This window comes from Salvelinus alpinus, chromosome 21 (assembly GCF_045679555.1).
Source record: "Salvelinus alpinus chromosome 21, SLU_Salpinus.1, whole genome shotgun sequence".
Taxonomy (NCBI): Eukaryota; Metazoa; Chordata; class Actinopteri; order Salmoniformes; family Salmonidae; genus Salvelinus; species Salvelinus alpinus.
The window spans coordinates 9,650,716-9,664,080 of record NC_092106.1 but is presented as its reverse complement, the minus strand read 5'-3'; positions in this window follow the sequence as shown (position 1 = coordinate 9,664,080).

The following is a 13,365-nucleotide window of genomic DNA, read 5'->3' as shown; positions in this document are numbered from 1 at the left end:
GAGTGGAAGACAATGATAGACTACACTTTGGTATGTGAGGACAATGATAGCCTACACTTTGATATGTGAGGATGCTGTTCATCGACTACAGCTTGGTCTTCAATAAGCTCATCACAAAGCTCACTGTCACGTGGGCTCCCTCTCTAGCTTCTAGGTCACCAGACAGCTCGTTATGGCGCACACATCACCTCCCTGATTTCCTTCCCTATATATGTCACTCCCCTTGGTTCCTTCCCCAGGTGTTATTGTTTCTGTTCCAGCGTTAAGTCTGTGCGTTGTTCGTGTTTCTTGTTTTGTTTTGTTTTGCGTTTATTTATTAAAAACACTCCCTCCCTGAACTCGTTTCCCGACTCTCAGCTCACATCGTTACACTCACGATCCTGGGACTGAACTCCTCCCTATGCAACTGGGTCCTGGACTTCCTGATGGGCCGCCCCCAGGTGGTGAAGGTAGGCAACACTACCTCCTCCACACTGATCCTTAACACGGGTCCCCATAAGGGTGCGTCCTCAGTCTCCTCCTGTACTCCCTGTATACCCCAGGAACTGCGTGGCCTCACACAGTTCCAACTCCATCATTAAGTTCGCTGACGACACGACAGTAGTAGGCCTGATTACCAACAACGACGAGACGGCCTACAGAGAGGAGGTAGGCACTCTGACGGTGCAGTGCCAGGTAAACAACATCTCCCTCAACGTCAGAAAAACAAAGGAGATGATTGTGAACTTCAGGAGGAACCAGGTTGGGCATGTCCCCACCCTCATCAACGAGGCCGCCATAGAGACAGTCAAAGAATGGCAAGTTCCTCGGCGTACACATATCTGATGAGCTGAAATGGTCAAAGCACACGAACACCGTGGTGAAGAAGGCACGGCAGCGACTCTTCCACCTCAGGAGGCTGAAGAAATTTGACCAGTCCCCGAGGGCCCTCACAGTGTTCTACAGGAGCACCATCGAGAGCATACTGTCGGGCTGCATCACGGCCTGGTACGGAAACTGCCTCTGACCGCAAGGCTCTACAGAGGGTGGTACGCTCAGCCGAACACACCATTGGGTGCTCACTGCCTGCCCTCCAGGACACCTACAACACCAGGTGTAGCACGAAGGCCAAGAAGATCATCAAGGACCTCAGCAACCCGAGCCATGCCCTGTTCTCCCCACTTCAATCACTCAGACGCGAGCAGTATACGAGTATCATGGCAAGAACTGTCAGATTGGCCAATAGCTTCTACCCCCAGACTATCAGGCTGCTGAATAGCCACTAGGCAGCAACCTGCTCTCTGTGTCCCCCTCCTGCCCCCCGGACTTCCTGTCCCCCCCCACAAACATTTACCCTGCCCACACCCCCCAATGGACATTTATCATTGTTACAGCTGTGAATATGTATATATTTATATTAAAAAATATATATACTACCGTTCAAAAGTTTGAGGTCACTTAGAAATGTCCTTGATTTTGAAAGAAAAGCACATTTTTTGTACATTAAAATAACACAAATTGATCAGAAATACAGTGTAGACATTGTTAATGTTGTAAATGACTATTGTAGCTGGAAACGGCAGATTTAAAAATATATATTTTTATGGAATATCGACATAGGCAGAAAACGACTTGTGTCGTACAGAGGCCCATTATCAGCAACCATCACTCCTGTGATCCAATGGCACGTTGTGTTAGCTAATCCAAGTTTATCATTTTAAAAGGCTAATTGATCATTAGAAAACCCTTTTGCAATTATGTTAGCACAGCTGAAAACTGTTGTTCTGATTGAAGAAGCAATTAAACTGGCCCTCTTTAGACTTGTTGAGTATCTGGGGCATCAACATTTGTGGGTTCGATTACAGGCTCAAAACGGCTAGAAACAAAGACCTTTCTTCTGAAACTCGTCAGTCTATTCTGGTTCTGAGAAATTTAGGCTATTCCATGCGAGAAATTGCCAAGAAACTGAAGATCTCGTACAACGCTGTGTACTACTCCCTTCACAGAACAGCACAAACTGGCCCTAACCAGAATAGAAAGAGGAGTGGGAGGCCCCGGTGCAAAACTGAGCAAGAGGACAGGTACATTAGAGTGTCTAGTGTGAGAAACAGACGCCCCACAAGTCCTCAACTGACAGCTTCATTAAATAGTACACGCAAAACACCAGTCTCAACGTCAACAGTGAAGAGGCAACTCCGGGATGCTGGCCTTCTAGGCAGAGTTGTAAAGAAAAAGCCATATCTCAGACTGGCCAATAAAAGTAAAAGATTAATATGGGAAAAGAACACAGACACTGGACAGAGGAACTCTGCCTAGAAGGCCAGCATCCTGGAGTCGCCTCTTCACTGTTGACGTTGAGACTGGTGTTTTGTGGGTACTATTTAATTGTCTACACTGTATTTCTGATCAATTTGATGTTATTTTAAAAGGACATTTCTAAGTGACCCCAAACTTTTGAACGGTAGTTCTTCCATGGCCTGCATACTCACTAGACATCACCCATTGAGCAAGTTTGGGATGCTCTGAACTGACATGTACAACAGCGTGTTCCAGTTCCTGCCAATATCCAACTTCGCACAGCCATTGAAGAGTGGGACAACATTCCACAGGCCACAATCAACAGCCTGATCAACTATGTGAAGGAGATGTGCCGTGCAGCATGAGGCAAATGGTGGTCACGCCAGATACTGATTGGTTTTCTGATCCACGCTCCTACTTTTTTAAAAGATATCTGTGATCAACAGATACATATCTGTTGGAGCCAATTTGGGTGTATCTTATATTATGGTAATATTTGGGCAATTACACTCCAGATCACTAGGTGAAGATAAATGGTGGTGGTAGACACACATCAAGTGATCTATAAACACACAGGTGTTTAAACGTATGGTGGGTGTTTGGTTGGGGGAGAGCTCACGGTTCTTACGGCAATCCAACCAATGCAAAGAAACAAGATACAAACGATTGCTACAGTCAACTCTACGGATCAAAATGAATTAATTCAAGGTACCTACTATTGCTAAGTTTGAGGCGCGTAAAGAACAAGTCTAATTGCTACCATTCACTCACCTAATATATAGAAATCATAATTTCTTCTGAAGCAAATTGTCACAACAAAAGTAAGGACCTATTCTCCAAACAAATGATTGGGGTTCATTGGATTTGGATGTTAATGTACCACTGGACTTCCGAAACGTTTTCATTGATTGATTGTTTGAAAACGCCAACTCACAAAGTAGAATGCCAATGGAGCCAAAGGCAAGACACGAGAATACAACCTGTGGGAGTACCTTTTTCATTGTCTATTGTATATGCCTACGTTCTAAACAACATTTGGTTACTACTGGGTTGCTGCAAGTGAATACAGGGGCTGATTGCCTTTGATTCTGAATATTGGAATGGGGGGGAAATGTGCTTGTTGTGGATTGCAATCAAAGCCAATTGAAAGTTCAAGCCTTTGGCGTACTTGTGATTAATTCATTGAAGAGTTGTCTATGAGTTCTGACGTCCTTACTTCATCACGTGTCATGTTCCGGAAGGGATTCATTAGAAGTCTATATTGAAATAGATATGGATAAAAAAGTAACTTCTCTTGTTACTACCGCTGCTGCTGTTTAATCTGCTGCTCAAGATTCTGAAAAAGTTCATGGTAAAGGTACTCAGCAGGAAGGTCTGATTTCTCTATTATTAAAACATGACCCAGATGGCAAATATAAAGACCCAGTCTATCTAAAAACTGGAGGCCCCTTACACTTCAATGTTGTGATGCAAAACTACTAGCAAAATGCATAGCATTCAGAATTAAAAGGGTTTTACCAAGTATTGTTCATCCTGATCAGACAGGTTTTTTTTACATGGACAATACATTGGAGATAATATACGACAACTACTAGAAATAATAGAACATCATGAAACATATAAGAAGCCAGGAATGGTATTTATAGCGGATTTTGAAAAGGCATTTGATAAAGTAAGACTGGATTTTATTTATAAATGCCTGGATTTTTTCAATTTTGGTAATTCTCTTATAAAATGGGTAAAAATAATGTATAGCAACCCCAGGTGTAAAATAGTAAATAACGGCTACTTCTCAGAGTTTTGAATTGTCAAGAGGAGTTAAACACGGGTGTCCGCTGTCACCATATCTATTCGTTATGGCCATCGAAATGCTAGCTATTAAAATCAGATCCAATAACAACATTAGAGGATTAGAAATCCAAGGCTTAAAAACAAAGGTGTCCATGTATGCCGATGACTCAAGTTTTATATTAAGTCCGCAAGCTAGATCCCTGCAATGTCTCATTGAAGATAACTTTTCTGTACTCTCTGGACTAAAACCTAATTATGAAGTGTACAATATTACGTATTGGATCCTTAAAAAATACAACTTTTACATTACCCTGCAGTTTACCTATGAAATGGGCTGATGGTGAAGTAGACATACTCGGTACTCATATCACAAAATATATAAATAAGCTCTCCATAATGAATTTCAATAGAAAACTTAGACAAGATCCTGCAACCATGGAGAGTTAATACCTGTCTATTTATGGAAAAATTGCTCTGATTAACTCCTTAGTCATATCTCAGTTTACTCACTTACTTATGGCACTGCCTACTCATGATGATTTGTTTTTCAAATCATTTGAGCAAAAATATTTTGCTTTATCTGGGACGCTAAACCAGACAAAATAAAACGTGCCTATCTATATAATGAATATGAATTGGGTGGGTTGAGATTATTAAATATAAAAGCACTAAACCTCTCTCTAAAAGCTTCACTCATTCAAAAGTTTTATTTGAACCCTAAATGGTTCTCAAGTAGATTACTAAGAAACGCTCATCCATTGTTTAAAAATGGCCTTTTTGCCTTTGTGCAGATTGCCATGTCTCATTTTCGATTAATTGAAAATTATACTTTTTTCAAAGTAACTCTCTTTTTCAAACAAGCATTGCAGAGCTGGCTACAATTCCAATTTCATCCCCCTGAAAAGATAGAACAAATATTACAACAAATGTTATGGTTGATAAAATACCTGTATTTATGGGAAAGATGTTTGAAAAGGGTATTTTGTTCTTAAATTATATTGTAAATTGGAATGGTAAAGTTATGTTCTTCATGGAGTTATCAGAATTGTACAGAAAGGTCTGCTCAATCCAAGAGTACAACCAATTGATTACAGCATTACCCTAAAAATAGAGGAGGCAGGTGGCAGTGGGAGGAGGTAGGGAACTGGTCTGTCTGCCCAATATAAAGGATCAAAACTGGCGGAGGAATAAAAATAGCATAAATAGGAAAGTATACCAGTTTCATTTGAGGACCAGGATGTTGACAACTGTGCCATACAGATTTCAAAATAGTTGGGAAGAGATTTTTGATGTACCGATTCCATGGTACAGGGTGTATGAGTTGATATATAAAACAACGCGAGATTCAAGACTTTGTGCTTTTCAGCTAAAATGATTATATAGAATTCTTGCCACCAACAAAATGTTGAATATTTGGGGCATAAAATCATCAAAGCTCTGCAGATTTTGTTGTGAGGATACAGAATCAATTGACCATTTATTTTGGTATTGCCCTCAGGTAGCCTGTTTCTGGTCTCAGGTTCAGGAATGGCTGAAAATGCATAGCATTGATCTAAAATTGACCCTAGAAAGAGTACTGTTAGGAGATCTGGAGAGACCGGGTCAGTCAATTACTAATACTCTTAGTAAAAGTATTTATCTTCAACTCGCAATCTGTGGATTCTATTCGATTAGATAGATTGAAATTGTACGTTAAACATCACAGCATAGTTTAAATATATGTGTTGCGTAGAAACCCAAAGTGGGTGGCCAGCAGAGATAGATGGGATGGGCTGAGGGAAGCTGAGGGTTGGTATGTGGAATTGGAGACAAGTGGGAGTGGAGTTGCTGTGTGGGAGATAGAATGATGGTCAAAGATAAAAGTTTCATCATTTTTGTTTTTTTTAAGTCAAAATAAAGCATAATAAAAAGTACATTTGCATGACACTAAGTGTGTCACGCCCTGAACATAGTTTGCTTTGTATGTTTATATGTTTTGTTTGGTCAGGGTGTGATCTGAATGGGCATTCTATGTTGTATGTCTAGTTTGTCTATTTCTATGTGTTTGGCCTGATATGGTTCTCAATCAGAGGCAGGTGTTTGTCGTTGTCCCTGATTGGGAACCATATTTAGGTAGCCTGTTTTGTATTGTGGGTTGTGGGTGATTGTTCCTGTTTCTGTGTTTGGTCACCATACGGGACTGTTTTGTGTTCGTTAGTTTATTCGTTATTTTGTTTGTTTGTTTCAAGTATTCAAAATAAATATGAATACTCACAACGCTGCGTATTGGTCCGATATCTCCTACTCCACCTCAGACGAGGAAGACGAAGAACGTTACAAAGAGGCAGTGTTTTTATAACTAATGCCGGTTTGCCTGAGGCTGATGCCGTGCAGGTGTTTGTACACATGCATATACACACACTCTAATTCAAATAAGCACATACAAGAACACACACATACATGTAATAGTGCCAGACATGCACACAAACATATACAGTTGGTATTGCTGTCATGATTTTAGTTGTCCTTGATGTCCTTTGTTTTAAATTTATTATCAAAAAAATGTGCATTGTTGTTTGCTGTTTTCTTCTGTCTTTTCCTTTTTTCTCTTTAGTTCATTCATTCATTGGTTGTTGGTGCATTGGGGGGGGGGGGGGTTCTTGGGGGTGGGGAATGGGGAATATTTTTCTTCCGGGGGGGGGGGGGGCTGTGGGAGGGGACTCGAATGGTTGAGGGACAGCTATTGGGGAACGGTATTGGGACCTTGGAGGGTTCGGGTTCACTTTTTTTTGCCTGGTGGTAGATCGGTCAACATGCCCTTGAGCATGGCATTGACCCTGGGTGCTTCTGTGGGTCGCTCTGAATGGGAATCTGTTGGATGACTGGTATGATGTAGTTGTTGAGCGGCTTCACTGCAAGTATATTGTATGTTTCGAATATTCAATAAAACATTTCAAATACAATTACAATAGAAGAGTTGTTGGTGGCACAATATAACCATGATTTTAATGAGAAATCCACAGAGGAAGAACTGAAGAAATCAAGAGAGGACCTGAAGTTTAAGGAAATGATGGATTGTTCAGTTCACTTCAAGAGGACCATTACTGTATGGTCCTGCTGTTCAAGAGTGACATCACCATGCCTAACAGTCACTGTATTGTTGAGCAGTGTGTGTGCCGAGTTTGAAGAGAAAGTTGAAAAGAAATTAGAAGTATCATGAAGAATACACAGCTTTTCTAACTGATGTTATTGACAAAGGGTATGCTGAGGTTGTGCCAGATCATTAGTTTAACCACAACGATGGTAAGAATTCCACATCATGGCGTGTACCACCCAAAAATAAAAGCTTGAGAGTGGTGTTTGACTGTGGGTCAGTTTTTCAGCAGAACATCCCTGAACAGCCAACTGCTACAAGGTTCAGACCGCCACAAATACTCTCCTTGGAGTCCTGACGAGGTTCAGAGAGGAACCTGTTGCTTTAATGGCAGACATACAAGCCATGTTCCACCAAGTGAAAGTGTCGGAGACTTTCTACGTTTTTTGTGGTGGCCTGATGGAAATTTTACACAGGACCCAGTGGAGAACAGGATGCCGGTGTATTTGTTTGGAGCGACATCGTCACCAAGCTGCTCAAACTATGCTCTGAAGAAGACTGCTGAGGACAACAGGACTCTCTTTGCGACTGATGTGTTTGATACTGTGCTTTATAATTTATTTCTGGATGATTGTCTGAAATCCCTACCTTCAGAAGAAGCCATGCAGATGGTAAAGGATCTTACTGCTAAAGTGGATTACCAATAGCCATGTGTTGTTGGCATCTATTCCCGAAGAAAGAAGATCCAAAGCGACCAGAGAGCTGCGTTTGGATAAAGATGACTTACCAGTGGAAAGGGCTCTGGGATTGCGCTGGTGTGTTGAGACTGACACGTTCCAATTCAAGACCTCTTGTTGAAACGCCCATATACAAGATGTGGCGTCTTGTCGGTGGTCAGCTCAATATACGACCACTTGGGCTTTCTATCTCAGTTTACGCTTTCTCAAACTGTTGCTATAGGAGTTGTGTAGCAGGAACATCAGCTGGGATAACAACATACACCAATCTGTCTCACAGCAATGGCAAGAATGGATGTCGGATTTAGGGAAAGTGACAGAACTCAAGGTGAAAAGGTGCATCAAGCCCGAAGACTTTGGGAAGCCAGAGCATGCAGAATTGCATCACTTTTCAGATGCCAGTAAGTATGGTTATGGAACTGTATCTTAATGCTGGTAAACAAGAAACAAGTACATATTTTATTCATGCTGGGAAAAGCGAGGGTTTCTCCCTTGAAGCAGACTACCATTCCTAGGCTTGAGCTCACGGCCGCTGTGTTGGCAGTTAGAGTTGATAGAATGTTGAGGAAAGGGTTGTCACTTCAACTGGGACAGTCAAGTTTTTGGATGAACAGCATGACAATATTGAAGTACATTGAAAGTGAGAAGAGACTATTTCACACCTTTCGTGGCAAACCAAGTAGCAGCCATAAGAGAAGCCACACAAGTCTCTCAGTGGAGATATATCAGCATCAAGGAGAATCCTGCTGATGAGGCCTCCAGAAGTTTGTCGTCTGACAGTCAGAGGAAGAAGTCAGAGGAAGAATGGCCAAAGCTGGCCTTGGATCCCACTCCAATCTCATCAGGTGATCCAGAGATAAACGTGACCTGACGGTGAACTTTGTTGTTGTGAAGAACTCTGAGAGTGCAACTAATCTACTTTTCAGATTGGAGTCATTGCAAAGCCTTTTAAACTCAGAGATGCTCTTCTAGAGCTCAGAAGAAGAGTAAAGAAATACTGCCCTCTGCGGATGACTCCCAAGTACAGTCAGTGGAAGTAGGAACTGAGATGGTGTTCAGAGCTGCATTCGGTGGTTAACTATTGACTACAGATTTCTCAAGGGTTGAAACCTCAATCATCCGTTTCAGTCAGAGGGAACAATTCGCTGCTGAAATATCTGCATTGGAAAACTGAACATGTGGTATAAAAGGAAACTGACATCTTCAAACTATGCTGGAAGATGGCTTGTTAAGGGTAGGAGGCAGACTCGGGAAGAGGGCCATGCCTGAAGAGGTGAAGCACCCAGTTATATTGTCAAAACATCAACATGTACCAAAACTTATCTTACAGATCATTCACACGCTGCTGGGAGATGCTGGATGGACACACGCTGCTGGGAGATGCTGGATGGAACCACATGTTACGGTATCTACACATATAAAGAAGTATTGGATCACAAGTTCCAACTCTGCCTCCAGAAAAGTTATTTCTGATTGTGTGGTCTGTCACTGTCATCAAGGGAAGGTTGGTGAACAGAAGATGAGAGTTTTGCTGGTTCGCATCATGGTGGAGTGTGGGAGCATCTTATTCGTCCAGTGAGGAAAGTGCTCTACTAAATTCATACCATTTTGTGTGAAGCAGCGGCAATTCTGAACGACTGTCCCATCACAAAACTCTCAGATGATCCAAATGATTTGATGCACTCACTCCAAACCACCTAATGCTTTTGAAGGGGAAAACCACTTCTTGCTACTGGACTATTTCAATACTGTGATATCTACCCCAGAAGGAGGTGGAGACAAGTTCAGTACTTGGGTAATCTATTCTGGAAACGATGGGTGAAAGAGTACCTACCATTGTTACAAGAAAGACAGAAGTGGAACAAACATAAGAGATGTTTTTCTGTGAGAGAACTAGTCATCATGGATCCTACTGCTCCAAGAGGTATGTGGCTGATGGGAAAGGTGTTGGAAACCTACCCTGACAAGAAGGGTCTGGTACGGTCTGTGAGACTGAAAACTAGAACAGGAGAACTGGACAGACCTGTTACCAAGATCTGTCTACTCCAACCGGGTACAGATGGACCTGTGAAGAACTCTGACCAACAGAAGTGAAGGAAGATTTTGGGTAATTGTTGGTTGCAATTAGGGGCCGGAGTGTTGGAGCCAATTTGGGTGTATCTTTATATTGTGGTAATATTTGGGCAATTACACTCCAGACCATTAGGTGAAGATAAATGGTGGTGGTAAACACACATTAGGTGATCTATAAACACACTTGGTGTTTGAATGTATGGTGGGTGGTGGGAGAGATCACGGTTCCTACCGCAATCAAACCAATGCCAGAAAACGCAAGAAACAAAGGATTGCTACAGTCAACTCTACGGATCAACATTCATTAATTCAAGGTAACCACGATTGCTAGGTTTGAGGCGCGTAAAGAACAAGTCTAATTGCTACCATCCACTCACCTAGTGACATTGGCTACGTAGGTTTTTCCAAAGCAAATTGTCATATTCCCAGTCGTGTGAAATCTATAGATTATGGCAATTGACTGATTTCCTTATATGAACTGTAACTCAGTAAAATCATTGAATTTGTTGCATGTTACATTCTATTTTTGTTCAGTGTAAATTTGACATGACTTCAACTTCTAACCACAGGCAGAGCTTTCCAATAGTGGGCAACTGCTGTCCACAATTCGGGGCATTCCCGCAATTCGGGGCATTGCCACAACATCTTCATGCTTGTGTGACACTTTTGAATGTGGGTCAAAAAGGAAATAAAAGTATTATCAGAGTAGAAGGCTCTGCCCCTACTTTGTAATCCATAATGCACTGTAGGGCGTCGGAGCATCTGTAATATGAGTCCACCTTATTCCTATATTGTTGTTTTGCTAGTTTGGTGACTCTGCGGAGGTCATAGAGGGACTGCTTCTACTTGTTCCTGTCCTCAGCTGTAGCCTTAGGGTTGTCTGTGATAGCCCTGTGTGCGGTAGCTCTGTCCTTTAGTTTAGCGCAAACCTCTGTTAATCCAGGGGATGGGGATAGTTTCACATTTTAATGTCACATGGACAAGTACGGTGAAATGCCTTTCCTGCAAGCTCTAACCCCAGCAATGTAGTAATCAATAAAAATGTAATACTACAAATAACAAGGTAGAACAAAAACAGTCAGTTTAAATGTATGTGTGCAAATGATGGAGTGAGAGTTTGTGTGTGTAAGTGTGTAGGGCCCTGTGAGTGTGCATAGAGACAGTGGTAAGAATAAAACAGAAGGGTCATATTTGTCCTTGTAGCCATTTTGTTAGCTATTTAGCAGTCTTATGGCACGAAGCTGTTCAGGAGCCTGTTGATATCAGACTTTATGCACCAGTACCGCTTGCCATGCGGAAGCAGAGAGAACAGTCCAAGGCTTTTGAGGATCTGAGGGCCCATGCCAAACCTTTTCAACCTCCTGAGAGGGAAGAGGCACTGCCTCGGCTTCTTCACGACTGAGCGTGTGTGGACCATTTCAAGTCTTTAGTGATTTGGACACCAACAAACTTTGAAGCTCTCGACCCGCTCCACTGCAGCCCTGTCGATGTGGATGGGGGCGTGCTCACCCCCCACCATTTCCTGTAGTCCATGATCAACTCCTTGGTCTTACTGACGGGGAGGGAGAGGTTGTTGTTCCGGCACCACACTGCCAGGTCACCAGGCTGTCTCATCGCCGCCGGTGATCAGACCTACCACTGTCATCAGCAAACTTGATGATCGTGTTGGAGTTGTGCATGGCCACGCAATTGTGGGTCAACAGGGAGTACAGGGGGGGACTAAGCACACACCCCTGTGGGGATCCCCGTGTTGAGGGTCAGCGTGGTCGGCTCGTCGGGAAATCGAGGATCCAGTTGCAGAGGGAGGTGTTCAGTTCCAGTGTCCTAAGCTTGGTGACTAGCATGGGTGACTAGCGTGGAGGGGACAATGGTGTTAAACGCTGAGCCTTATTCATCTATTCTAGGTGGGTGAGGGCAGTGTGAAGCGCAATTGAGATTGCGTCGTCTATGGATCTGTTGGGGCAGTATACAAATTGGAGTGGGTCTATGGTGTCTAGGATGATGGAGTTTATGTGTGCCATAACCAGCCTCTCAAAGCACTTCATGTGCTACAGGGCGGTAGTCATTTTGGCATGAAGCCTTATAGAGTTCTTGGGAACAGGAATGATGGTGGTCATCTTAAAATGTGGGGATAACAGACTGTGATATCAGGAGGTTGAAAATTACAGTAAATATGCCTGCCAGCTGTTCTGCGCATTCTCTGACTAAGCACCCTAGAATACCATCGGGCCTTGAGGGTGTTCACCTGATTAAAGACTTTACTCACATCACATTAGTACTTTTTCCACCACTGCTGTGGGGACATCGCCGATGCATTTCAAATCAAATCAAACTTTATTTTGTCTCCTGCGCCAAATACAACATGTGTAGTCCTTAACGTGAAATGCTTACTTAACCAACAGTGCAGTTCAAGAAAGTGAAGAAAATATTTACCAAATAAACAAAAAATTGTAAAAAGTAACACTAATATAACAATAACGGGGCTATATACAGGGGGGTACCGGTACCGAGTCAATGTGCGGGGGTACAGGTTAGTCGAGGTAATTTGTAGGTAGGGGTGAAGTAATTATGCATAGATAATAAACAGCAAATAACAGCAGTGTAAAAAACAAATTGGGGGGGGGGTGTCAATGTAAATAATCCGGTGACCATTTGATTAATTGTTCAGCAGTCTTATGACTTGGGGGTAGAAGCTGTTAAGGAGCCTTTTGGTCCTAGACTTGGCACTCCAGTACTGCTTGCCGTGCACTAGCAGAGAAAACTGTCTATGACTTGGGTGACGGAGACTCTGACAATGTTTTGGGCTTTCCTCTGACACTGCCTAGTATACAGGTCCTGGATGGCAGGAAGCTTGGCCCCAGTGATGTACTGGGCCGTACGCACTACCCTCTGTAGCGCCTTACGGTCAGATGCCGAGCAGTTACCATACCAGGCGGTGATGCAACCGGTCAGGATGCTCTCGATGGTGCAGCTGTAGAACTTTTTGAGGATCTGGGGAGCCATGCCATGTCTCCTGAGGGGGAAAAGGTGTTGTCGTGGCCTCTTCACGACTGTCTTGGTGTGTTTGGACCATGATAGTTCGTTGGTGACGTGGACACCAAGTAACTTGAAACTCTCGACCTGCTCCACTACAGCCCCTTCGATGTTAATGGGGGCCTGTTCAGTCCGCCTTTTCCTGTAGTCCACAATCATCTACTTTGTCTTGATCACGTTGCAGGACCAGATAGGGGTAAAGCAGTAGTAGAATAGGGTGGTGGGTTTGAATGAGTGTAGGGTTAGATGGAAGACAATTTATAGTTTTTTTCCCCCTTTCGCCTTTTTGTGGCTCAAAGTATAATGGGTTAATACCCTAGTCTAGTTGGTGTCGGTACTGCAACATACACTGAGTGTACAAAACATTAGGAATGCCTTCCT